Here is a 25,215-nt window from a genome sequence, read left to right as displayed (position 1 = left end):
CTACTTTCTCATCAACTCTTCACATGCTTTGATCAACACGCTGGTAAATGCATATATGCACTCTCCAGCTATGAATTTCATGTATCTTGGAAAACAGTTGCCACTTTCTCCCTTGCTTTAGTCATCCCCAATTCCCCACAAATAGTTTGCACGCCCTCCACTCATTTACCTTTGCTGCTGCACCACCAGGAGTCACCGAAGAAAATACGTTTGCAGAAAGGACATCACATCAATCAGAAATAAAAGCATCTCAAATTAATAACTTTCTGTATTATCTATTGATATATAAAATCAAACAGGTACAACTACTTGCATCTACAGAACAAAAATCAATGCTGAGCTGGTTGTATGTGGTAGATACTTAGGTAACAATACACGGCCATAGCTCCATACATTTAGGGGAGTGGATGAGAAGACCATGAGACCAACATAAAGTGAGTCCTCATTACCATCAAGCTGTGTTAATAGTGTGAAATCCACATGTCTACAGTTCTTTAAAGGCAAGATAAGTTTATAAATCCAGAGTATTCGGCTTGGTGCATTTACACTGGTGCATTCTTGACTGACACCACCCTGTGTTCATTCTGAAACAATGATCCCATTATAAATAGAGCATAACCTTTTACAGCATTTTAATGTATAGATTCTCTATGGAGAAAATAAAACTATACGGAATAGAAGTTTTTTCTCAACTTTGTACCTGCCTATTAATTATTTTGAAAGTACATTTTGATGTAAAGTTTTTTGAAGTTAAAATTTAGTGTCCCAGGTAGGCTTACATTAATACTGTAATAAAGTTACTGCAAAATTCCTTCAGTCGCCATACTCCAGTACCTGTTTGAGTACACTGAGGGAGAATTGAGAAGGGCCAATGCACCTAACCAGCATGTCTTTCAGGTTATGGGAGGAAACCAGAGCACCCAGAGAAATCCGACACAGACACAAGGAGAACGTGTAAACTCCACAAAGACAGTGACCCCAAGCTGGGAATCAAACCTGGGTCTCTGGCGCTGTGAAGCAGTAATGCTAACCACTGTGCCACGTTATACAATTACAAAATAATACAAAGACAGGTCCGGCTACAGTATCCTTCCATTTCTTGGATGTGGAGCACTAGTTTAGGCACTTCCACCTATGTGGAAGTGCCTAATTAGTCCTTACTGATGGGATGGAAGTCTCCAGGGTATGTTGGCTTCCTGCAACCTCTTTGCAATAATTTTCAATCTAATTCCTACTGGACTTGGTCTCACTGGACAAAACTGCCCACAGGAACAAAGAACTTAGGAGCAGGGGAAGGCCATCCAGCCCGTTGAGCCTGCTCTGCTATTCAGTATTATGGCTGGGCATTCACAGCATCAGAAACAGTGTTATTTCTGAGATGTCTGAAACAGGTATTTGCAAAATGCTTCATTGGTCTAATTGGAAATGCTCGAGGTTGAAACAACAACCTGATGCGCAACTAAATGGAGCCTCTCTTTGCATCTCGGCACGCTGCATCCAACCTGGGAGCACTTAATGCAGAGAACCCGGTACCAGAACTGGAAAGGCTCCCTTTCGCCAACATTAACATCTCTCACCTTGATTAGTGCAAAGGCCACATAAAAAACTAATTAACATTACACATGCTCAGCCCTACAGCATATGGTACTACTTTCATCTTCAGCCAAAGCCTCATTTTGACAGAAATGCATCACTATAATAGTTCAAAAGACAATCTGAAACAAAAATTCCATGCCTGTTCTACATTATAAATGATCTGTTTTACAACTCTCTGGATTGTTTGGACATATATCCCTCCAATCTCTAATGTAACTTAACAAGTCAGTGCAAGTATACAGTTCACTTGCTGTATACTGGTACCAATCTTTTCAACGCTCAATCGTAACCAAGAGAAAATTAGGGCCCTTAAACATCATATATTAATTTTGATGAGTCATTAATTTTAAAAAAGACACAGGTACCTGTAAGTGAATTGAAGAAAGCAATCCACACTTTTCTGATGGATTACTACCCTGTAATTCATTTAAAAGATATCCATTATCCTCAATTTCATTTTCCTAAAGTTCTTATTAAGTTGCATTCAACTTATTCATAAGGCCCTGTTTAGACAATGCCATTTCTTCAAACATTAAAAAAAAGTTAGTGGTTCTAAGAGGATTGTATGTTAATCGCACCTGAAGTATTAAAAAAGATATACATTTACATAGCACTAAGTACTAATTGGAGTATTGTAATGTTGGAAACTGGTGCTAAGAGGATCTTGCTTAAAGTAGTGATAGCAAGGAAGATCACATGCTTTGGGACACATGACGCGAACATGATGAAAGTGTTTGGAAAAAGAGGTAATGCCAGATAAAACATCTAAAAGTGTGCCCAAGGCAGACCCAAGGTGGCATGAATGGATATCAGAGCATTGACTGGTCTCCCTCTGGACAGCAGTGAGTGAAGCGGAGAATAGAAATCAGCATAGAAAGATTGTTCATTTTGTGGCCACCAATCCTCGGAACAAGAATGAAAGATGCAAAGGTTGACACATGTAGGAAAACTGGCAGCTAATTTGTGTACATCAAGGTCCCACAAACAGCAATAAGATAGATGGTCAGATAATCTGTTTAGTTAGTGAGGTGGTTCTGCTGCCTCTTGACAACGTAGTTTTGTCTGTGACTCTGGAGGCTGCAATGGCAGCTCACTTAGTTTCTTTATTATTGTCACAAGTAGACTTAAATTAATACTGCAATGAAGTTACTGTGAAAATCCCCTAGTTGCCACACTCTGGCACCTATTCAGGTACACTGAGGGAGAATTTAGTGTGGCCAATACACTTAACCAGCATGTCTTTTGGACTGTGGGAGGAAACAGAGCACCCAGAGGAAACTTACACAGACATGGGAAGAACATGCAGAATCCGCACAGACAGTGACCCAAGCCGGGAATCGAAACAGGCTCCCTGGCGCTGTGAGATAGCAGTGCTAACCACTGTGCCACCGAGCCATCCCTGGTGTCGGGAATGTTGGCCATAACTGTGTTGAGTACTCAGTTTGCAAATAGAAGCCAGCAATCTGGGCTTTCCAACCATTTGTACAACTTTCCCTGTCATCAGGGAAGGTCCAAAAACTAGAAGTTGAAGTCAAAGTCATAATGTGCTGTGGAAATCGGATGCTTTATAAATAGCGAAGATCCCACAGCAACAGGAACTATTCTAAGATACATCCTTAAATCAATCTTATTCATTTCCTAAGTATTTGGTTCCAGAAAAGCTGTAGTGAGATGCTGGGAATAAGACTCATGCCCACCTTCATAACTACAGCTGGTAAATGGGCAACAAGGCAAGTAACAAGTGAAGAATAAAAGAGAAATAAAGCATCTTTGACATTGCCACTTTTTAAATATATTGTATATAAATGTATGTGCACACACAGACCACGTATGATAATCAAATGCTAAATATTTTGCAACACATCAACAACCTTCTTTAAAGGAAGAATTTGCACTAATATGACTGTCAACAGTGTACAAGGGAGTGTAATCAGGACACTGAACATGCAAATCCTCCTATTTAGACCCATGTTATCTCAAATATAACTCTCGCAACAGAGAATAAACCATGAACAAAAGCTGAACATATTTCTAAACAAACAAATTTAAACCCCACCTTCCACACAGAACAACATAATTAATTCAGGGAGGATTGGAATAACATGCCAATTGATGTATAAGCAGGATAACAAAATAAGCTTGTTAAAACTCCTTTTATAAATTTTGTCTCCTCGCTCCCCCTCCTCCAGAAAGTGCTGATTCTTGCTGCGACCAGTTCTTCAGTATCTCCCTCAAATGACAACATTTCATACATAAGGTCAGAGTTGAACAACACAGCAGTATTTGTTTGAGTCCCAAACAATTGTACTGGAGGACCAACCCCAATACCGTTCTCACACACACCCTCCTGCAATCAATAACAAGAACCCTGAGAAACTTCTGTTCCTTCACTCATGAGCAGAGGCCACATGCAACACTGACCTGATATCAACTTGAGTTTAAACTTTAGCTTCGGAAAACAGGAGTCCAGACAACAGAGTTCAAGCAAGATCAGAATAAGATGCTCAGCAAAACAAGCTCATTATACATTCGACAGAAGCTCTCTGCTCCTCCCAAGCAAGAATTGGCATTAGGCTACTCGCCACACTCATGACACATCAAGCTCACTGTTCATTTGACATTTGGATGTGTTGTCAGCCTTAACGTCAACACCCACAATTTACATATACAAAGCAACTCCACTGCAGAAAGGCAGTTAACACTTACAACTATTCACTGCCACATTCAAAATTCAGACATTTTCTATCAAGTAAAAATATCCATGGTGTATAATGAACAGTAAAATGTACAATTAAAAGTCCCAGAAATAACAATTTTCAATTTTTTTTCTTCAAATTCAAGGGGCCAGACTTGAGCATATTTGTTATGCTTCAAGTTTTACTGTTCATCAACTTACATGACTGAATCACATCAAGTTCTAGTAGACATCATGAAAGTCACCCACTATTCCAGGCATATCCTGGAGAACAGAAGTTATTTTCTTAAGCCCCTCTATCCTGCATCAACCACCCTCAACTCTGGCCTTAGTAAATATTTTTGTCACTTAAGACTCAGATCATTTGTTTAGCCTCCTCTGCAATTCACCCAGATCTTCAATCCCAACAACTTCATGTTGCACACCAAACCTATTTCCCTCATTTCCACTCAAGTTACTTCCAACCCAAGCCAGTCTTCTCTTTAGTCTTTCTCTCGTCTCCTTCCCTGCACTCTCCAAACTCACCTTTGCCCACTTCTGCTTCCTTTGTCTCATTCCCATCCCTGTTCACCCAATTTCCCTCTTAATTTTCACACAAGTTAACATTTTAAATAGTTCTCTTTCCTTGGAAACCAAAACCTCCCTTTCAATAGAACTGTCTGACACAATACGGTTCTGAGTTTCTGACACCCACATCATCTCCAAAGAGCTGCCTACATCCAATCACACAACAATGTCTACGCTCATCTCAAACCACCTGATGTTGCAATCCTTATTTAATGCATGCTTTTGCCAATTACGGTCTTGACTGTTCCAATACTGACCTAGACATCTATCCACCTCCAATCCCTTGCAAATTTAGTGACTCCTGGTGTCTCTATCCTATCTCACCCCAAGTTCCACTAACGTCTGGTTCCACTGCAACTCAAATTTAAAATCCTCATTCCCGTGTTTAAATCCATTCTATTGCCTTTCCACTCTCAGTTGTGTAAATTTCTTTCCACCCTCTGATCCCACTCTGATTGTCCTGTTTCTCTAGTCACTGGCCTTTGGTTTATCCACCCTTCCTTCGTCTGTTGGCTGCCATTCCATCAGCCATCCAGGTCCTAAGTTCTGGAATTCCGAATGTAAAGTCCTCTTCCACCTCTTGCTCACCTCTTTTATATTTTAAACCCTTTCTTGAAGTTTACCGTTGATTTTTGCATTAATACCTCCTTCTTTAGTTCATGGTCCATTGTTTTGACTATGCTTCTGTAAAGCATTTTAGGACCTGTTCTTCATGAAAGATGCAATGCTGTCATGCAAATAGAAGTTGTCCATTAAATAAACTTTAAAATAATTATGAGAGAGATATTCCAAATCAAATTTAAACATAGGGAGCTCTGCTTTTTAAAAGAATAAAATACATCTACATTGGCAGATGAATGGCTTCCTCTTGTGCTAGGAATTCTACATTTTGGAAAAGTCAAAAGGTTCCAATTCACTTATCAACTTACACTGAGAGCCATGCAGTATTTGACAAAACATTCCCACGTGGACCATTGATCTTGTGACATGATTGGAAGAGAAGGTTTTTTGCACTGATGCACCCTTCTGTCTAAGCTCGCACAGTGGATCAATGCGAAAACCTCTTAGAGCAGAAATCGTGCATGAGAATCATAGAATCCTACAGCGCAGAGGGAGACCATTCAGCCCATTGACGCTGTACCAACCACAATTCCACCCAGGCCATATTTCCATAACCCCATGTATTTATCCTAGCTAGTCCCCCTGACACTGAGGGTCAATTTGGCATGGTCAATCTACCTAACCCGCACATCTCTGGACTGTGGGAGGAAAGCCACACAAACATGGAGAGAACATGCAAACTCCACACAGACAGTGCTCCAAGCCAGAATTGAACCCGGGTCCCTGGCACTGTGAAGCAGCAGTGCTAACCACTGTGCCACCATGCCAGGAATGAGGGACTCCAGTTATGTGGATAGACTGGAGAATTTGGGATTATTCTCCTTAGAGACAGTCGAGAGGAGATTTGGTCGAGGTGTCCAAAATCAGAGTGAATCCGTTATTACTGGCAGAAGGGCTGCGACCGAGAGGTCACAGTTTTAAGGTGAACGGCTAAAGAACACATGGTGCGATGAGGAAACCTTTTTTTAAAAACGCCATGCGTGATTAAGGTGCGGGATACACTGGCTAAGAGTGAGGTGCAGGTAGATTCAAATATGGCTTTCAGAGAAGAATTGGGCCTTGACAAGAAATATAATTACAGAATTACAAGAAAAGGACAGGCCAGTGTGATTAGTTGATTTGCTGTTAAAGAGGACTGGCATGAGCTGAAAAGCTTTCTCCTGTGCTGCACCCATTCTATGAATATTCTCAAAAGCTAAATTTAGGATAGAAATCTGAACAAAGTTCACAGAATGCATGCAAGCGCCAAAATAGAAGGACTGAAATCTAAATGACAGATGCCTTATGTGACTGTGGTTCAAAAATCCAGACAAGCCTTAACCAGGTGGCAGAAATGGAAACTACAAAACTCAGCAGGCGCTAAGCTTACCCAGGGCAAAAATATTAAAATGATTCAGGCTTGCACCTCTTGCTGAAATCATCAGCTATTTGGGAATGCACTACTGGCTGCAATATTGCTTCTGCGTTCAGGTCACAACAAAAACAGTTCAAAACCCTTTGTTGTGGTCTATGAGATGATTACAACACCTCTGATACATTATTACCCAAAGTAAGTTCTCATTTTACCTCAAGCTGCAATATATTATTAGCTAACATGCAATAGCAAAAAGCACTTAACTATATAATTAGATGCGCATTTACCATCACGTTTGCACTTCTATTTTATGATGTGGGTATGCCGGCGTTGGACTGGCGTAAACACAGTAAAAAGTCTGACAACACCAGGTTTTAGTCCAACCTATTTATTTGATAATATACTCACAAGCTTTCGAGGGACACCCTCTTCGTCAGGTGAATGGAGAGTTCTGGCCTCAGACAGAGCATATAAAGCACAGACAGTTTAGAGATTACTGATTAGAATGCAAATCTTTACACCTAACCTGCTGTTCAAGAGGTTAGGTGTAAAGATTCGCATTCTAATCAGTAATCTCTAAACTGTCTGTGCTTTATATGCTCTGAGGCCAGAACTCTCCATTCACCTGACGAAGAGGGTGTCCCTCGAAAGCTTGTGAGTATATTATCAAATAAATAGGTTGGACTAAAACCTGGTGTTGTCAGACTTTTTACTTCTATTTTATGTCAGAGAGTGAACCTTAGGCATTGTAAATTAAACATTGTGACTTATTATTATTATTTATAATATTTATTTTATTACGTGTAGTAAATACCTCAATGTGTATGTGTACAAAGACCTCAATAACAGAAGTATTTACATACCAGCTTTAACATCATAAGAAGTTCCAAGATGCTGCACAGCAGCACAATAAAACAAGACTCTTACACCTAGCACATAAAGAGAAATCAAATCAAATAATCAAAAGTTTGGTCAAGGAGGTAGGTTTAAAGAACTTCTTGAAGGTGGAGGTAGAGATAGAGAGGCAGAGAGGTTCAGGAAGGGAATTCCAGAGCTTTGGGCCTTGACAGTTGAAGGCGCAGCCATGAATGGTGGAGTGATTATCAGGAATACTTGCATATAACACTTAGAAAAGAAAATTCTGACAAAACTCTTTGAAAAATAGAAATTGTAGAGGATAAAACATTTCAGTATATTCCTCTGATCACTACAAACTAACTGCACCAAAGAAGGGGGAGTGATCTACCCCCTAGATGTTCACCAATGCTGCTTTGATGGTGGCAAGAGAAATCTATCACTATTATTCTGCACTATCAAACTTCTTAGGTTCATGGTTACTCTGCTAGAGTGACTGCAAGGTTCAATTTTTTTTTAATCCAATGCTCACCGCAGCTCTTCTGAAACGGTTAGCCGTAAATGCTGACAGGCCTCCAATCCCTGCCCCTAGTAAATATTCTTCATACGTGATCATTTGAGAATTAGCAAGTTAATCGACTGCAAAAAACACCACATCCAAGTGCAATCATGACCACGACGTGTACTTTCCAGCTGTGGCTCAGGGGTAACACTCTTGCTTCCGAGTCTGTAGGTCATGAGTTCAAGCGATTTGAACACAAAATCCAGGCTAACAGTGCAGTGCAAGTACTGAGGGAGTGCTGCATTGTATCTTGGGATGGCGTATTAAGTTGAAGACCCATCTGCCTTCTCAGGTACAAGTAAAAGATGGTGGGGGCTTTTCCCTATTTTCCTGGCCAGTACTCGTCCCTCAACACGGCTAAAAAGTAAATCATCTGCTCATTATCACATTGCTGTCTGTTGGAACTTGCCTTGTACAAATTGGCCGCCATATTTCCTAAATTACAACAGTGATCACACTTCAAGTGCTTCACTGGCATCGTCTTTTCAGATATCCTAGCATTGTGAAAGACACCAAATAAATACAAGACTTCATTTTTTTTAAATGGGGGTTAGCTATCTGGAACGGGAGCCCTGGTTGACTTTATTTCCCACCCCAGCCTCGAAATGTTGAGGCCAATTATAGCTTTACCATTGGCATCGTGACTGAGATCTAGCTGCAAACAAATAGCAGACCGGAGAACAAACGTAAGGATGAAGATGTGTTGGAGGTAGTTCAGAGGAGGTTTACTAGATTGGTACCTGGAAAGAGCAGGTTAATTTATGAGGAAAGATTAGACAGGCTGGGCTTGTTTTCGCCAGCGTTTAGAAAAGCGAGGGGTGACCGGATTGAAATATTTAAGATCCCGAATGATCTGACAAGGTAGACGTGGAAAGGATGTTTCCTCTCATGGGTGAGTCCTGAATTAGAGGGAACTGTTTTAAAATTAGGACAGAGATGAGAAGAAATTAATTCTCTCAGAGGGTTGTGCAACTTTGGAATTCTGCCTCAGAAGGTGGTGGAGGTGGGGACCAATGAATAATTTCAAGGTGGGGGAACATAGATTCTTGTTAGGCAAGGAAATCAAAGGTAACCAGGCTATATAGAAATGTAGAACTTGAAACACAAAAAGATCAGCCATGATCTTATCAAATGCTGAAGCACCTGAAGGGCTGAATGGCCTAATTCTGCTCCTATTTTGCTTGTTTAAATCTGGGATATTATGATTTCTGGCTCGTGCTATACCGAACAATGCACTTACCCAGTAAAGGGCCGCTTTTACCTTTGCACGCTTGTTGGAAGTCAGCCACGTGGGCTGTTAAAATGATCTTACTTGTCCCCCTTCCTGTGGATTTCCCACAGATTGCAATTTCTACCTGATTTCTTGGGCAGACATGCTGTACATCCTCTAGGAGGCAGTGGAATTCTGCTTTAAATATGAAGATTGTGCTCTGGTGACATCATTAGCCCTCTTGACTGCAACTTCAAGCTAACACCTGCTTTCTCCTCCAGGGCACCCACAAGAAAATTTGGGGCCTTCCCTCTCACCAACCACGAAGCCCTCCTTGTCTTATTTCTAAGTATTTACTTCACTGCTGGTGGACCAGTCTTTCAGATCAACATGGCAGCCTCCTGCTGCCTGGAACACATTCTCATGTGTAGGCCAGATGGGGCGTCCTGCCAGGGCCAGGCAAGAGTCTGAAGTCATCCATCCCAAAAGTTTAAAGCTCCTGTGTCTCGCATTGCAGAAGGCCAGATATCTTCCCATCAGCTTTGGCTCCCACATGTATAGCCCTTGCTAGGGATTAAAAATATTCACAACTCGGTTTACACCAGCACCGACTAGGAATTCTGGTGAGGTTCACTCCAGCTAATGACTGCCATGGCAAGGTGAGCTGCTATGGTTACTGATGTTGCCAAGAATTGTGTGGAAACAACCTGGGCTGAGGGTTATTCTGGAGATTTGTTCAGACACTGTTTATGTTGCTTCTTAATACAGCACAAAAGTGATAATAAAACCCACAGCTCCATGTGTCAAAATCACGCCAGAACATAGGGGGAAACTGTAGGGGCGGAGAGCAGACCTCGCAAAGGTCCATTAACCTCTGGTAAGATCCTCTGGTTTTGGGGCAAGTATGACCCATAATCCTGCCCATAATTCCAGGCTAATACTTTACTGGGGGAATTAAACTCTTCACTGCATTCATCCCAATTTAGTCTCCAGTGAAAAGAGAGCTTTTGTTCTGTGACTTTCTGGAAGATTTTGGCTTTAAGATAGGAGCTAGCAGGCAAGCTTAAAATCTCAGCATGGAAGTGTCAGCTTGACTTTACTGATGTAACAAACAGTGGCTGCAACTCCATATGGTTTCTGTGATTAATTGAGACTTGGGAAGTGCGTTACTGCCTGACATTCCGAGCTACTTTAGCGTGTGGTAACCTGTAATTGGAAGCTGGCGAGTAGGTAGCTGCTCTGTCCGACCTTCGCTCATTTGTTTCACAGGGGCACTGTCATTTGTGTCTGGGAGCATGATGAAGTACAACATGGTAATTACCCCCAAAACAATAGGGTCAGAAGTGCTTGGAGAAGCAGGGAGCTGTGACAGAGTGAAAAATGTCAGGTATCTGTTACTGTCAGCCTCCAAAAAGACGCCATTCATCACCACTATTAGGCATCAAACAGGAACTAGCGATGTGTAAATTTAATTAGATAGACAAAAGTCACAGGAAGCCAGGGAGAGGTACTTACAACAGAGCAAATGATAGTAATGTGGGATTGGAGGGAACAGCTACATCTCATTGCAATTCAAAAGAGGCCAACATTTTTAAAGGTTACCTCTTATTGATCCCCCCCCAAATGTTGCAGTGAATGGGCCAGTTTGGCATTGCTCCTTTAAGTGTTCAGTTGTCAACATAGTGTCGTCTGGCTGCTTCCCAAATGTGATCCGTGATTAGTCAGTTTGAGAGGCATTCTGCTGTCTAAAATCTTAAACACTAGCTTTAAATGCTGCGATAAAAGCAAAACACTGCAGATGCTGGAATCTGAAACAAAAACAGAAAATGCTAGAGAATTTTCAAAGGGTCATTCAGACTTGAAACATTGGCTCTGTTCTCTCTCAGACCTGCTGAGAATTTCCAGCATTTTCTGTTTTAAATGTTGTGTTCCTTTTATTAATTTTAATTCTTGTAACATGAAGTTGATTAAATAAAGTGCGTTTTCCTGCTTATGCCCAACACTCATTAAGACAATTTTGACAGCTGGCATCCAACTAATGAAAACATGGCCAGTGACGTATTTCTCTGCAGTAAGAACAGGAGCAGGAAAAGGATATAGGCTGAAAAAGTGGTCCTTCTACACCCAAAACAATCTCATCCATCCTCCTCCTTTTATTATCCCTCCACAATAAATTGGATTTATACAGCACTTTTAATGTAAGAAAACATTCCAAGACACTCGACAGGGGAGTCTTCAAGAAAATACTGGCACAGAATCAAAGGAGATAGTTGGACAGTTGGCAGAAAGCTTGGTCAAATAGGCAGATTTAAAAGGACAATCTTAAAGGAGGGAGGTGGAGAGAGGGGGTGACATGGGCATATTCCAGAGTTCAGGACTGAAGGTTCAGTTGAAAATGAAGAAGCAAAGTGAGCGTGGTATACTTAGAAGTCCAGATTTGGAGGAATGCAAACGTTTTTTTGCCATGGTGCAGAGTCAGAGGAGGTAACCAAGGTAGAAAGAGGTGAGGCAGTGGACAGATTTGAATACAAGGATGAGAACTTTAAAACTGAGGCAATTGTAAACCATAAGCAATGTGGATCAACAAGAACAAAAGGTGACAGATGATAGAAACTTGGCTTGGGTTAGAATGTGCACAAGGGAGCCTTCTCTCTCTCCCTCTCAAAATACCCTTAACTGCCTTTTGAACCCAATTGTGTAGACACCATTCCAAGCATCAAGTGTAGCCAATTTATGGAACAGATTACTTACGTGCCTACAGAATTCCCAGAATATAATTGTCAATGTGCCACATAGCAACTGAGGCCTTCTGAATGACAAACCTGAATCAGAACTTTAACTTTCTCTGAATGGTTTTCTAGTCTTCTGGAACTGACTCAGGAGGGTAGACAAGTGGAAGGATCATTTACTATCTCTTTTTAGCATTACGCTTCACTATTTGAGTTACTTTTGGTACTTGCCAGCAATGCCTCATAAGCATTTTGCTCAGCTGTACAAGTGGAAGGCTGATTTTGATCATTAACCGGAAGCTGTAGTTGGTCCTTCATTGTTGAGAGCACCCTCACTCAAATTGAGGCTTTGATTTACGACAAGAGGAATACAATATTATGGCCACTGCAGATTTCTCTTCCTACATCAGATCTTTTTACTTCCTCCAATTCGTTCTTGCAGTTACGTTAACGGTAAAAGTGTTGATGTGAGAATGAACTGATAGCTTGGTATTATATCAGCTTCAAACTAAAGCCCACACAACTTCTCAGCACAAATATTTTAGTAATACATTTTAAGGAAAGAGAACAAAATATTTTAAATGGAAGCACTGAAGATTGGGATACTGGCAGTTAATTCTTATAGTAAGTAACCCATATGATGGGGCAAATCACTGGGACATTTCTGCCATCTGCAATCTGGGAGATGTTGAGAACTGACAAACTATTCGCAATCAACCAGATGAGCAAACCCATTTTTTACATCTGAACTCAAGTAGTTACCAGCGCACAAGAGAATAGATTTGCAGTTCATATGCATTCTCTCTCTGTATTATGTGACCCAGAAACACTGCTCAAGCAAATTGAGGAATCATGCCCTTCAGGCAACGCTCTTTTACAAATCATTATGTTTAATGGCATGCACCCTCTAGTGGACCAGCAGCATGTTATTTAATCATGATACACTGTCGCAAATTTTCCCACAATCCTCCATTCAAATGTAAATGTTTCAAATCTTACTTCACAAATCTTCATGGTCCACAATACAAATCCAACATCCAGGACTTCTTACAATATCAGTGGCATGCTCATCACATCCACCTGCATTTATATGCCGCCTTTACAGGACAACCCTAAAAGCTTTATAGCCAATTAAGTACGTTTGAAGTGTAGTTACTGCTGCAAAAAAGGAATCATGGCAGAAAATGTATATACAGAAAGCTCCCACAAACAGCAAAGTGAAAATGATTAGATATTCTGCTTGTATGATGTTGATTGAGAGATAAATGTTGACTAGGACACTAGGGATAAACCCCCTGTTTGTCTTCAGAGTTGTGCTGTTGGATCTTTTGAGTTGACCTGAAAGGACAATGTCTCATCCAAAAGACAACATCTTTGTTAATGCATTACTCCTTCAGTGCTGCACTGCAGTGTCATCTTTGATTTTGTGCAATGAAGTTCTGAAATAAGATTTGTACTCAACTTTCTGATTCAGAGGCCAGAATGTTACCACCTGGCAGTCCCAGCCCATCTTCCATCACTTTCATCTCCAAACGGCAGCCAAATCTGGCTCATAAGGAAAATGAACTGACAGTTTAGAGTACAGATACTCCAGAGAGTTGACAAAAATTCTGCAATGATTTCAAGAGATTCCAAAGAAAAAGAAATACTTTAGATTTATATACCTGTCAAGTCTCAAACTACTTTGAATTGCTCTTTAGATGCAGTGACTTGTTGTGTAAGCAAAATGTGATCAATAATGACATTCTAACCCCTTTGATTTAACTGCTGTGTTGCAATTCACCAAGAGCTATCCATTGTCTTCTATTGAATGCTATACAACCAACAATGTACCAACCCTTTTTGCTAAACAGTTGTATTCTCAAATTAATTCTCCCATTAAACATCAGCTATTATTTTTTGAGATGACAAATTTCCTTTCACAGTACTTGACTGGATGTAGAACTCAAGAAAACAATGGAATGGGCCAAGAACATTAAGTCCATTTGCTCCGCACTATTGGGGCGGCACAGTGGCGAGCACTGTTGCCTTACAGTGCCAGGGATATGGGTTCAATTCCCGGCTTTGGTCACGGTCTGTGTGGAGTTTGTACATTCTCCCCATGTCTGTGTGTGTTTCCTCCAGGTTCCTCCCACATTCTGAAAGATGTGCTGGTTAGGTGTATTGGCCCGAACAGGTGCTGGAGTGTGGCGACTAGGGGAATTTCACAGTAACTTCATTGCAGCGTCAATGTAAGGCTTACTTGTGACTAATAAGTAAACTTTACTTTTTACTTTACTCTACTGTTAACTCTATTCAAAACTTCTGGCCTGGTGATTTAAAGCTACAACTTACAAGGCAGCAAAATAATTATCTTTCGCCACGCATTGTGCCCTGTGTTAAATAGCATTCTATAGCACTTTACAAGTCTATGCCTTTGAACTTAAATTCTAGGGTCTACTAGCTATGCTTCTTTCTTAAAGCTGCTCAGTGAAATAGTATCAAGTCCAATGAAACCATACATTCATCAATTCAGAAGGAAAAAGCTCCTACAAGTCTGCAACTTCGAAAGCTTGACTCTTGAGCAATTCTTTACTTGGATTTATAGCTGCCAGCCTTGTCAGGTTTACCAGAACTTCACCTTTCCCTATACTCACTATAGAGTTATAGACACAGTGCAGGAGAAGGCCATTCCGTCCACCATGTCTACACCGGCTCTCCGAATAAGCAATTCTCTTCACAGAATCCTACAGTGCAGGAGAGCCCCTTCAGCCCATCGAGTCTGCATCGACGCACGAAAGGCCCTGACCCCTGCCCACCTCATCCCACTTATCAGCACTTGACCCTTAGTGTCATTCTCCCACCTTCTCCTCCATAACCTGCGCATTCTCTCTTTTCGGACAACAGTCTAAATCCCTTTTGAATGCCTTGATTGAACCAGCCTCCACCACACTCTCAGGCGTTGCATTCCTGACCTTAGCCACTTGCTGCATGAAAAAGCTTTTTCTCACATTGCTTTTGCTTCTTGTGCCAATTATTTTACATCTGTGCCCTCTTGTTCGTGACCCTTTCATGTGTGGGAACAGTTATTCAGACTCATGATTTTGAATGCTTCTACCAAATCTCCTCTCAGCCTTCTATCCTCCAAGGGAAACAGCCCTAACTTCTCTCATCTATCTTCATAACTGAAGTCACTCCTCCCCGGAAACATCAGATTCAAGCTACACCCCAAAATTTTTACTAAATACAGATTTCTTCCAATCTCATTGTCAAATATTTTTAGGACATCTTCATTTGCTTAGGCCCTAAACTCTGGAATTTGCTTCTTAAAACTCCCCACCTGATAAGGTGCTCCTTGAAAACAAAACGTTTGGTCAAGCTTTTGGTGCTCTGTACCAATATCTTTTTGATGTGATTTGGTGTCAAGTTTTGTTTGATTAGGCTCTCATGAAACACCTTTGGACGTGTTAAGAACACTACATAAACGCAAGCTGCTGCAGTAATTCATTGTTGCTGGCTTTATGGACAACCCAATTAGTTGCACAACTTAATCACTCGCTCCTTATACTTTAACCGATGATAAACTCTTCCCCAACCCCATTACCTAACCCCACTCCCATGCTATAGTACACGTAAGTATTGATCTACATTATTACTTATAAATATAAAGATTGTTAGACCTTTAATGGCTTAGGAGCCAAAGCAATGAACCAAAAAGCTATCAAGTGGAGATGGGTTGTTTCCTGCTAGGTTGACTGATCTCACTCACAAAGCAATTGAAGTTTCAACTTCAATTGACCTCAGTCTCCTTTAACAAGAAAGGATTTCAAAAGTCCCCATTCTTGATCCTTTTCTAGCAATTCAGAGTGTCAAGTATACATGCTTAGCTGTTGAGGAGAAGACCAGATCGGGATTTTTTAAAAATTCATTTTACAGGATGATTGTGTCGCTGACTAGGCTGGCATCTTTTGCCCATCCCTGGTTGCCCTTGAGAAGATGGTGGTAAGCTGCCTTCTTGAACCCTTACACTCCCGGAGGTGAAGGTACACCAATAGAGCTGTTAGGAAGGGAATTCCAGCATTTTCAGGTCAGAATGGTGAGTGATTTTGAGGGGAATGTCAAAGTGGTGGTGTTCCCAGGTATCTGTTCCTCTTGTCCTTATGCTAGTGGTCATGGATTTGGAAGGTGCTCAGACAGTACTCACGGTGGCCACTGTTTGTCAGTGATGGAGGAAAGGGGTACCAAGCTACTTTGTCCTGGATGCTGTCAAGAGCCTTGAGTATTATCAGAGCTGCATTCATCCAGCCAAGTGGAGAGTATTCCACTACACTCCTAACTTATGCTTTGTAAATGGTGGACAAGATTTGGGTGACAGGTGGTGAGTTACTCACTGCAAGATTCCTAACCTGACCTGTTCTGGCAGCCACAGTATTTATACGGCTGGTACAGTTCAGTTTCTGGTTAATGGTAACACTAGGATATTGACAGTGGGGGATTCAGTGAAGGAAATGTCATTGAATGGCAAGGGGCACTGTTTAGATCCTCTCTTGTAGGGAATGGTCATTGCTTGGCACCTGTGTATCGCAAATGTTAAATGGTTGGGCGATTCCCTCTAATAATCTGCCAACAATCAATTTTGTTGCTGAAAGGCAAAGAATGCGTTCATGGATGCGGTATTGAAAATCAACCACACTCACAGAACTATACCCAGCAAGAGTTAATACTTGGCATGGAGTAGGGAAAAAAATGAAAATGCAACAGTATTTTGCATTGCGAGCAGTGTGGAACACTCCCTGTTCTCTATTTGTGCTAATGATCAGCTGCTTTACTGTTTTACTTGGCAAGCCTGAAATGTGCATATGATGTGTTAGCACTCGTTCAGGCTGGACCTGTTTGACATTGCCAATAATCATACCATGTACTCTTATGGTTTTTGATATCATATGAACCATTCATTGCATGTAATAATTATTCTGTACGTTTTTTCTTGCATTTACTGATGATCTCTACAAATGGTTATTAATAAGACTCAGAGCTTCCTGCAATACAAATGTAGGCACCTCAGTATAAGAACCAACTGTGATATTAGCATATGCAAGTTTTATATTTGACATTGTTATTTTTCTGCAGGTGCCAACGTTTTTCAAAATAGATCAGTTAATGCAATGGACAAAAAAAACTTCATTATTAAAATTTTTTAACTTATTTGTGGGACATGCGTCGCTGGTTGGCTAGCATTTATTTATTGCCCATTCGTAGTTCCCTTGAGAAGGCGAGCTGCCATCTTGAATCACTGCAGACCACGTGCTGTGGGTTGACCCACAATGCAGATAAGGAGGGAATCCTAGGATTTTGATCCAGTGTCTGTAAAGGAACGGCAATATATTTCTAAGTCAGGAAAGTGAGTGGCTTGGAGGGGAACTTGCAGGTGGTGCTGTTCCCATGTGTCAGCTGTCCTTCTTCTTCGAGGTAGAAGTGGTCGTGGATTTGGAAGGTACTGTCTAAGGGTCTTTGGTGAATTGCTGCAGTGCAGCTTGTAGCTAGCTTCTACTGAGCATCGGTGGTGAAGGGAATGGATGTTTGTAGATATGGTGCAAATCAAGAGTGCTGCCTTGCCCTGGATGGTGTCAAGCTTCTTGAATGCTGTTGGAGCTGCACCCATCCAGGCAAGTGGAGAGTATTCCATCACACTCCCGACTTGTGCCTTGTACATGGCAGATAGACTTTGGGAAGTCATTACTCGCCGCAATATTCCTAGCCTCTGACTGCTCTTGTAGCCACCGTGTTATGTGGCGACCCCAGTTGTGTTTCTGGTCAATGGTAACCCCAAGAATGTTGACAATGGAGGATTCAGCAACAGTAACACCATTGAATGTCAAGGGGCATTGGTTAGAGAGTCTCTCATTAGTGTTGGTCATTGCCTGGCACTTGTGTAACACGAATGTTACTTGCCACTTGTCAGCCAAAGCCTGGATATTGTCCAGATCTCGTGGCATTTGAACATGGACTGCTTCAGTATCTGAGCAGTCATGAATGTGCAATGTTCAGCACCAATCAATGGTGAACATCCTCACTTCTTATGATGGAGGGAAGGTCATTGAGGCAGCTGAAGATGATCGGGCCAAGGAGACTACTCGTGATCAAATTAAACACTAGACACAAATATAACTGCAGTTCCTAGGTTATTACCTCAACACAGCAACTATTCAATTTTTGTAAAAGAGTTTCAATTAAGATCAAAATGGTTTTAAAAGAAATGAGAGGTTGAGTAGGCTATCCTCTTTGCACCTGCCAATAAGCACATTGAGTTCCTGTGGACTCACTTATAGACTAAAGCCTCCATTCATCACTGCCACAGAGAGGGGCATAGATTTTTTACAACTGCAGCTACTGTGTCTTTGCCCTCACAGGAGTGAGGACCTCTGTGTCTGCCCTCCTGTAGAGGAAAATGAAACCCCAATTCAGATTGAGGATCCAACACAAATCCCCCCACTACCACCACCCACACCCAACTTAACCCAAGGAATGGGTCAGTAGCTTACTTTTTTATTGTTTCTTCTCCCACCCCTCTCTCTGAAAATCAGGGGTGCTCCTCTGTATCTTACAGTGTCCAATTACAGAATAGCAAAGTCAGAGGTTCAAGGGGAGTTTTCTGTTCTTTTCTCAAATGGAAAATGATGTTAACGTGGGCATTAAAGTGCTTCAAAAGCAATGTATTTTTAAATCTGCTTGATGAAGTAAAAAGAATGATATTTTAAACACAGTAAAGTTACTGTAGCTATTTTTAAAGTTAAACACATATCGTTGAAGTACATGATCACAGACGTAAAATGCTAAATCTCAATTTCCTCCCCTAATATTAAATTAGTGAGTCACAAACAGCGGATCAAAATGTGATTCTCGGGACACTGCCAAGATTAGTCAAATAGCGAACCTGATATCGTACATCATTTGCATGGAGGTCAAATTGTTGGAATAGTTCAATGGGGAACATTTTGGAGATGAAAATTATGGGAAAAGGAAAGAACTATGAAACAACAACGCTGCAGCTCCAAGGTCAGATCAGACACAAAGGCCGAAATATTTGGAATGCACTGCCAAGTGAGGTGGTTGAGGCAGACACATTAGCGACATTTAAGACTTATCTGGAAAGGCACATGAACAGGTGGGGAACAGAGGGAGACAGGCAGTTGGTCTGGATAGAACAATGTGATCGGTGCAGGCTTTGGAAGCCGAAGGGCCCGTTCTTGGCTGTATTGTTCTTTGTTCTTTGTTCTTATTTAACAGTAAATAGCCTCACAATACCAGTTAAATGCAACTGGTTTATTTAGTAGTACGCGCTTTTGGAGTGTTGCTCCTTCGTCACTCACCTGATGAAGGAGCAGTGCTCTGAAAGCTCGTGCTACCAAACAAACCCGTTGGACTTTAACTTGGTATTGAGAGACTACTCACTGTGCCCACCCCAGTCCAATGCCGGCAACTCCACATCACATTCTTATTTAAGGGGAGGCAGCGAGGGAGCAGGGATGCAAAGAGCAGTGGAAAACGTGAATGGTAGCAAGCAAATGCAGCAGCCTTTTGTAGGCTGAGATCCAGGTGGCTTTAAGGCAGGATCACATTCGAATTGTTTTGTTCCATTTCCCATCCAGACAGATTGAGACACAGGTCAGCTGTGTGATGGGAAAACCTGCAAAAGTGATCAGAGGTAGCTGGGGTTTTGTTGGTTGGAGGCAACAGCATGCAGCGCAGCAGGCAGCAAGGGAGGGAAGGCAAACGTGGGGAGAAGAGTTGACCCTCAGTTATGGGTGTTTCAGTTAGTCGTAGGGAGGGCGAGATTGTGATAGAGGTTTTGCATAAAAGTTGGAGTGGAAATGGTCCTGTTGCTCTTGGTCCACAAGCAGTGCTGCAAAGGCACTTCCCTATTTGACTGACATTACCCTACCTTATTTCAGCTTTGTACAAGGCTCAAACTAAATGGCTGCCAAAATCAAATAGAACCTCACCAATAAAATCAGTGTAAACTTTCCAAGAGCAGATTACTCAGCCAACCTCACACTTACTGTAGTTGAAATAGAAGTTGAAGCATTTGCAGTGTATTTCATGTTTTTATGATTTACATCAGCCTGTGTATGGTTAAAATCCCCCTATAATCCTGGCGATGATCTTTGTGTCGTCAATGGAGACGGGAGAGGTTCCGGAAGATTGGAGGATTGCGGGTGCAGTTCCTATTTTCAAGAAAGGGAACAGAGATAGCCCGGGAAATTACCGACCGGTGAGTCTGACCTCAGTGGTTGGTAAGCTGATGGAGAGGCTTCTGAGGGACAAGATTTACGAGCATTTGGAGAGGTTTGACATGATCAGAAATAGTCAGCATGGTTTTGTCAAGGGCAGGTCGTGCCTTACGAGCCTAGTTGAGTTCTTCGAAAATGTGACTGAACACATTGACGAAGGAAGTGCAGTGGACGTGGTGTACGTGGACTTCAGCAAGGCGTTTGATAAGGTCCCCCAAGCAAGACTTCTTGAGAAGGTGAGAAGGCATGGGATCCAAGGGCCTTTGGCCTTGTGGATCCAGAACTGGCTTGCCTGCAGAAGGCAGAGAGTGGTTGTGGATGGGTCTTTTTCGGCATGGAGGTCAGTCACCAGTGGAGTGCCCCAGGGATCTGTTCTAGGACCCTTGCTGTTTGTCATTTTCATAAATGACCTAGATGAGGAAGTGGAGGGATGGGTAAGTAAGTTCGCTGATGACACGAAGGTCGGTGGTGTTGTGGATGGTCTGGAAGGATGTCAAAAGTTGCAGCAGGACATAAATAGGATGCAGGACTGGGCGGAGAAGTGGCAGATGGACTTCAACACGGATAAATGTGTAGTTGTCCATTTTGGCAGAACCAATGGGATGAACGAGTACACTATCAAGGGCAGGAGTCTTAGTAGTGTTGAAGAGCAGAAGGATCTTGGGGTCCGGGTCCACAGGACTCTTAAATCGGCCTTGCAGGTGGAGGATGTGGTCAAGAAGGCGTATGGTGTACTGGCCTTCATTAATCAAGGGATTGAGTTTAGGAATCGGGAGGTAATGCTGCAACTTTATAAGACCCTTGTCAGGCCTCATTTGGAGTACTGTGCGCAGTTCTGGTCACCTCACTACAGGAAGGACGTAGAAGCTATTGAAAGGGTACAGAGGAGATTTACAAGGATGTTGCCTGGACTGGGAGGCATGCCTTATGAAGTTAGGTTGAGGGAGCTGGGACTCTTTTCCCTGGAGAGACGAAGGTTGAGAGGCGACCTGATAGAAGTTTATAAAATGTTGAGAGGACTAGATAGGGTGGATTCTCAGAGGCTATTTCCCCGGGTTGAAATGGTCGCTACGAGAGGACACAGATTGAAGGTGCGGGGAGGCAAGTACAGAAGTGACGTTAGGGGTAAGTTTTTCACTGAGGGTGGTGAGTGAATGGAATCGGCTGCCATCAGTGGTGGGGGAGACGAACTTGCTGGGGTCTTTTAAAAGACTTCTGGATGAGTATATGGAATTTAATGGGATTGGGGGTTATAGATAGGCCTATAGATTGGTGGGTGTTGATGTGATCGGCGCAACTTGTGGGCCGAAGGGCCTGTTTGTGCTGTAGTGTTCTATCTTCTATAATGCTGTACCAGAATCAGTACAAACGGGGAACATTGTCTGAGTGGAGTAACTTCAAAGTGAAATATTCCTGTACAGAGACATTAAAGAAATTATGGAGCAATTGCACTTTTAAATAACTGTTATCCTGCACCTTACAATATATTGGTTTGCATGGCAAGTTTGTCTGCAATTAACAATTGTAACAACTTGCTTTCATACAGCGCTTTCAATGTAGTAAACATTCCAAGTGCTTCATAATAGCATTAGCAGACAAAATTTGAAACTGAGCCACACATGGGGACTTCAGGACTGGTGACTAAAAGCTTGGAGAAAGAGATAGGGTTTAAGGTGCGCCTTAAAGGAGGTGAGAGAGGTAAAAAAGTTTAGGAAGGGAATTCCAGAGTTACAACAGCCAATATGAGTACAAACTCAGATCCTTTTCTGGCTTTAATGAACTTCCTGGAGCAAAAGCAGCGATGTAATGTGGGATACAACTCTAGGTGCGTCAACAGAGATTCTCTCTCTCACACGCACACTGGTGGGGCTGAATTCCACTTTCTAGGTGAATTGGCAACTCAGATCCAGACACTTGCTCAGACACCATCCAACCAAACAGGGAATCTTTCTCCTGCCTTAAATCGATCAGAAAACAGAAGGGAAAAAGAAATCAATAGGTCGTCACTGAAAATGATGTAAACAACTCAACTAACCATCCCGACTTACAATTGACACACATTTGTAGTGAGTGTTGCAATTGACTTCTTGCAAGTATGCGCTGACTGGCAAGGTCGAATTTCATTGCCCTTGATGCTGATGTTATTTTTGCAAAGGGCTCAGGTGATGATGTGAATTAAATGTGATGCATGTCATCTCCTTTAGGCTGGCAGAGTTGTTTGTGCCTCAGAGCTGCTGTTTAGCTCTGAATCTGCCAGATACTACGTGCAAGCACATGATCATTCCAAATTTTAAATTAAAAAAAAATAAACTTCACTTCGTGCATGCAACCTCCCTCCTTTAGCCAAGGTTTACTTGCTGGAGTGTGTCTACGGGTTCTAGGGATTGGATGGGACTTGTAGATTGGACAGTTTGTGTACACGATCTCAGGTGTCAGTAAGTGTTGTTAGGTCTCCTTCCTGGGAAACAAAGGAGAAATTGGGTTGAGATGATTTTTAAGTATTCTTTCATGGCTTGCTGACAAGGCCAACATATGTTGCCAATTCCTAATTGCCCTTGAGAAGATGGTGGTGAGAGTCTTCCTGGCCTTCTGTAGTCCATGTGATGTAGGTACATCCACAGGGTTGTTACGAAGGGAATTCCAGGATTCCAGGACTGGGCAACAGTGAAGGAACAGCAACACAGTTCTACGTCAGGATGGTGTGCAGGATGGAGAGGAACTTGCACTTGTGGTGTCCCCCATTTGCCTGCTGCTCTTGTCTTTCTACGTGGTTTGAAAGAAGCTGTCAAAAGAGTATTGGTGAGTTGCTGCAATACATTTTGTAGATGGAGCATGCTGCTTGCTGTCAGTGCACATCAGGAGTGGAGGGAGCGAATGCGCAAGTGAATACCAATCAAGTGGATTGCATTGCCAAGGATGGTGTTGTGCTCCATGAGTGATTTTGGAACTGCACTTATCCTGGCAAGTGGACAGTATACCATGACATTCCTGACTTGTGCCTCACAGATGGTGGACAGGTTTGGGAAGTCAGGTAGTAAGTTACTCAACTCAGGTTTCCTAGTTTCTGACCTGCTCTTGTAGCCACAACATTGATATGGCCACTGCAGTTCAATTTCTGGTCAACAGTAACCCCCAAGATGTTGATAGTGGGGGATTCAGGGACAGAAGGGCATTGCATATCAAGGGTGAATGGTTAGATTTTCTCTTGCCTGGCACCTGAATGGTGCCACTTTCAGCCCAAGCCTGAATGTTGTCCCAGCTTTGCTGCATTTGGCCAGGGAAAGCTTCACGACCTGAAGAGTTGTGAACAGTACTGAACAGTGTGCAATCATCAGCGAATATCCCACTTCTTTCATCATAATAAAGGGAAGATCATTGATAGATTGGGTAAGGTGTGCTGTTGTTAATTCTGTTGCCTAAGTCGATGTCAGACTGAGGGAGAAATGGAAAAAAAGACAGAAAGAAGAAGTGCCTTGTAGCTCAGATATCAACAAGATACCTTTGCTCCTCTTCTACTGACAATTGTTAGTTGTCCCACAACTTCAGTTACTGGGACATAAGGTAAATTCATTGACCCCACATTATTGAGTGTTGTAGATGCAAGAGGCAAAGGTTAGAAAATAACTCATATTTCACTCTAATCCTTGAAAGCAGCTTTCCACCAGGAGCACATTGGTGAAATATCCAACTCCTTTTCACATTTGCACCAAATCAGAAAGAAGATGAGAGTTTGGATTCAGGATAGCATTGGATTGTCAACTCACAATTATAAGACAAATCAGGCGATGAATTTTGGAGCTACAGGAGTGCATTCAATGCTACATTTGAAATACAAGACTAATTAGTACAGGAAATAATGAATGGTATTACTCAGAGAGAACAACACAGAGAGCACTGCAGCTACATCAATGTTCAAACAGCAAAGTACACTCAGGCAATGCTGGACCACACTTTTCAGGACCAAGCCAATTTACTCATTGCATCATAACATTGAGAAACAGGCAGTAGCACGCATCATCAGGCTGGCAATCTGAATCAGTGGTCAAGGAAAGGCAAAAACACAGCTGAAAGCAATGCCGCTTTTGCAGATGTGATCCGATGTATTCACATCAGCTAGCCTTTGTTTATTATATCCAAGTATATTTTTAACATTCATATGCTTAATTTCAGACACAGGATTAGCAACTATAGGACCCAAACTCATTTTCGCCTGACTGAGGCTTCTCTGGTGTCGGGAGTACAGGACAGCAATGCTGAAAGCATATTTCTGGTCAATATGAGTGAGTTAAAAGGTCAGACACCATTTCTCCACGCTACTCCCACTCTCTCCCTTCCCAAGAGGTCCAGAAATGTTAGACATCGCTTTGCTCAAGGACTTACTTATTAGAGAAAGGAGCAGATAAAACCGCCTTTCAAAGTGATTCTTTCTGCTTTGCTTTTTTTTTACAGAGTTGGTTTTAAAGACATTTATGTTTTGGGCCAAATTCTGTTTCACTTTGGATTACATGGCCTCTAGTCCTTTATACCATTAAATCCGATTCACTTTTCCTGACGGTAGTTTCGCAATTTCATGAAAAGCGGAGTTTATGAGACTGCCAACAGGTTGTGGGAGTGTAAATGCCCACCATTGTTTCAAAGATACCGGAATCCCAACTAAGGCAGCATCAATAGAAAAGGTGCTTGTAGTGAATGAGTTATTAAATGCTCTCTAATTCTGTTTTGGTCAAAGGGTCATGTGCTGGGTTGCGATACCGAA

At 42.0% G+C, this 25,215-nt stretch overlaps 1 protein-coding gene across 8 annotated transcripts in view; it reads right to left on the bottom strand.

Moving 5' to 3' along the window:
* The window catches only part of raraa (retinoic acid receptor, alpha a), a 575,761-nt gene that overhangs the window by 233,639 nt on the left and 316,907 nt on the right, over positions 1-25,215 (bottom strand). The window contains exon 1 of one of the 8 annotated variants that reach the window (XM_080213772.1): positions 4,018-4,063. The exons of the other annotated variants lie outside the window; for them this stretch is intronic. The gene's annotated coding sequence lies outside the window, so the exon portion shown is untranslated. Of the gene's footprint in view, positions 1-4,017; positions 4,064-25,215 lie in introns of those variants that run through there. 8 annotated transcript variants of the gene reach the window in all.

This window comes from Carcharhinus amblyrhynchos, chromosome 27, assembly GCF_965287045.1.
Source record: "Carcharhinus amblyrhynchos chromosome 27, sCarAmb.v2.hapA, whole genome shotgun sequence".
Classification (NCBI taxonomy): domain Eukaryota; kingdom Metazoa; phylum Chordata; class Chondrichthyes; order Carcharhiniformes; family Carcharhinidae; genus Carcharhinus; species Carcharhinus amblyrhynchos.
Note: the sequence above shows the minus strand (reverse complement) of the source record. Positions and strands in the feature narration are given on the sequence as shown.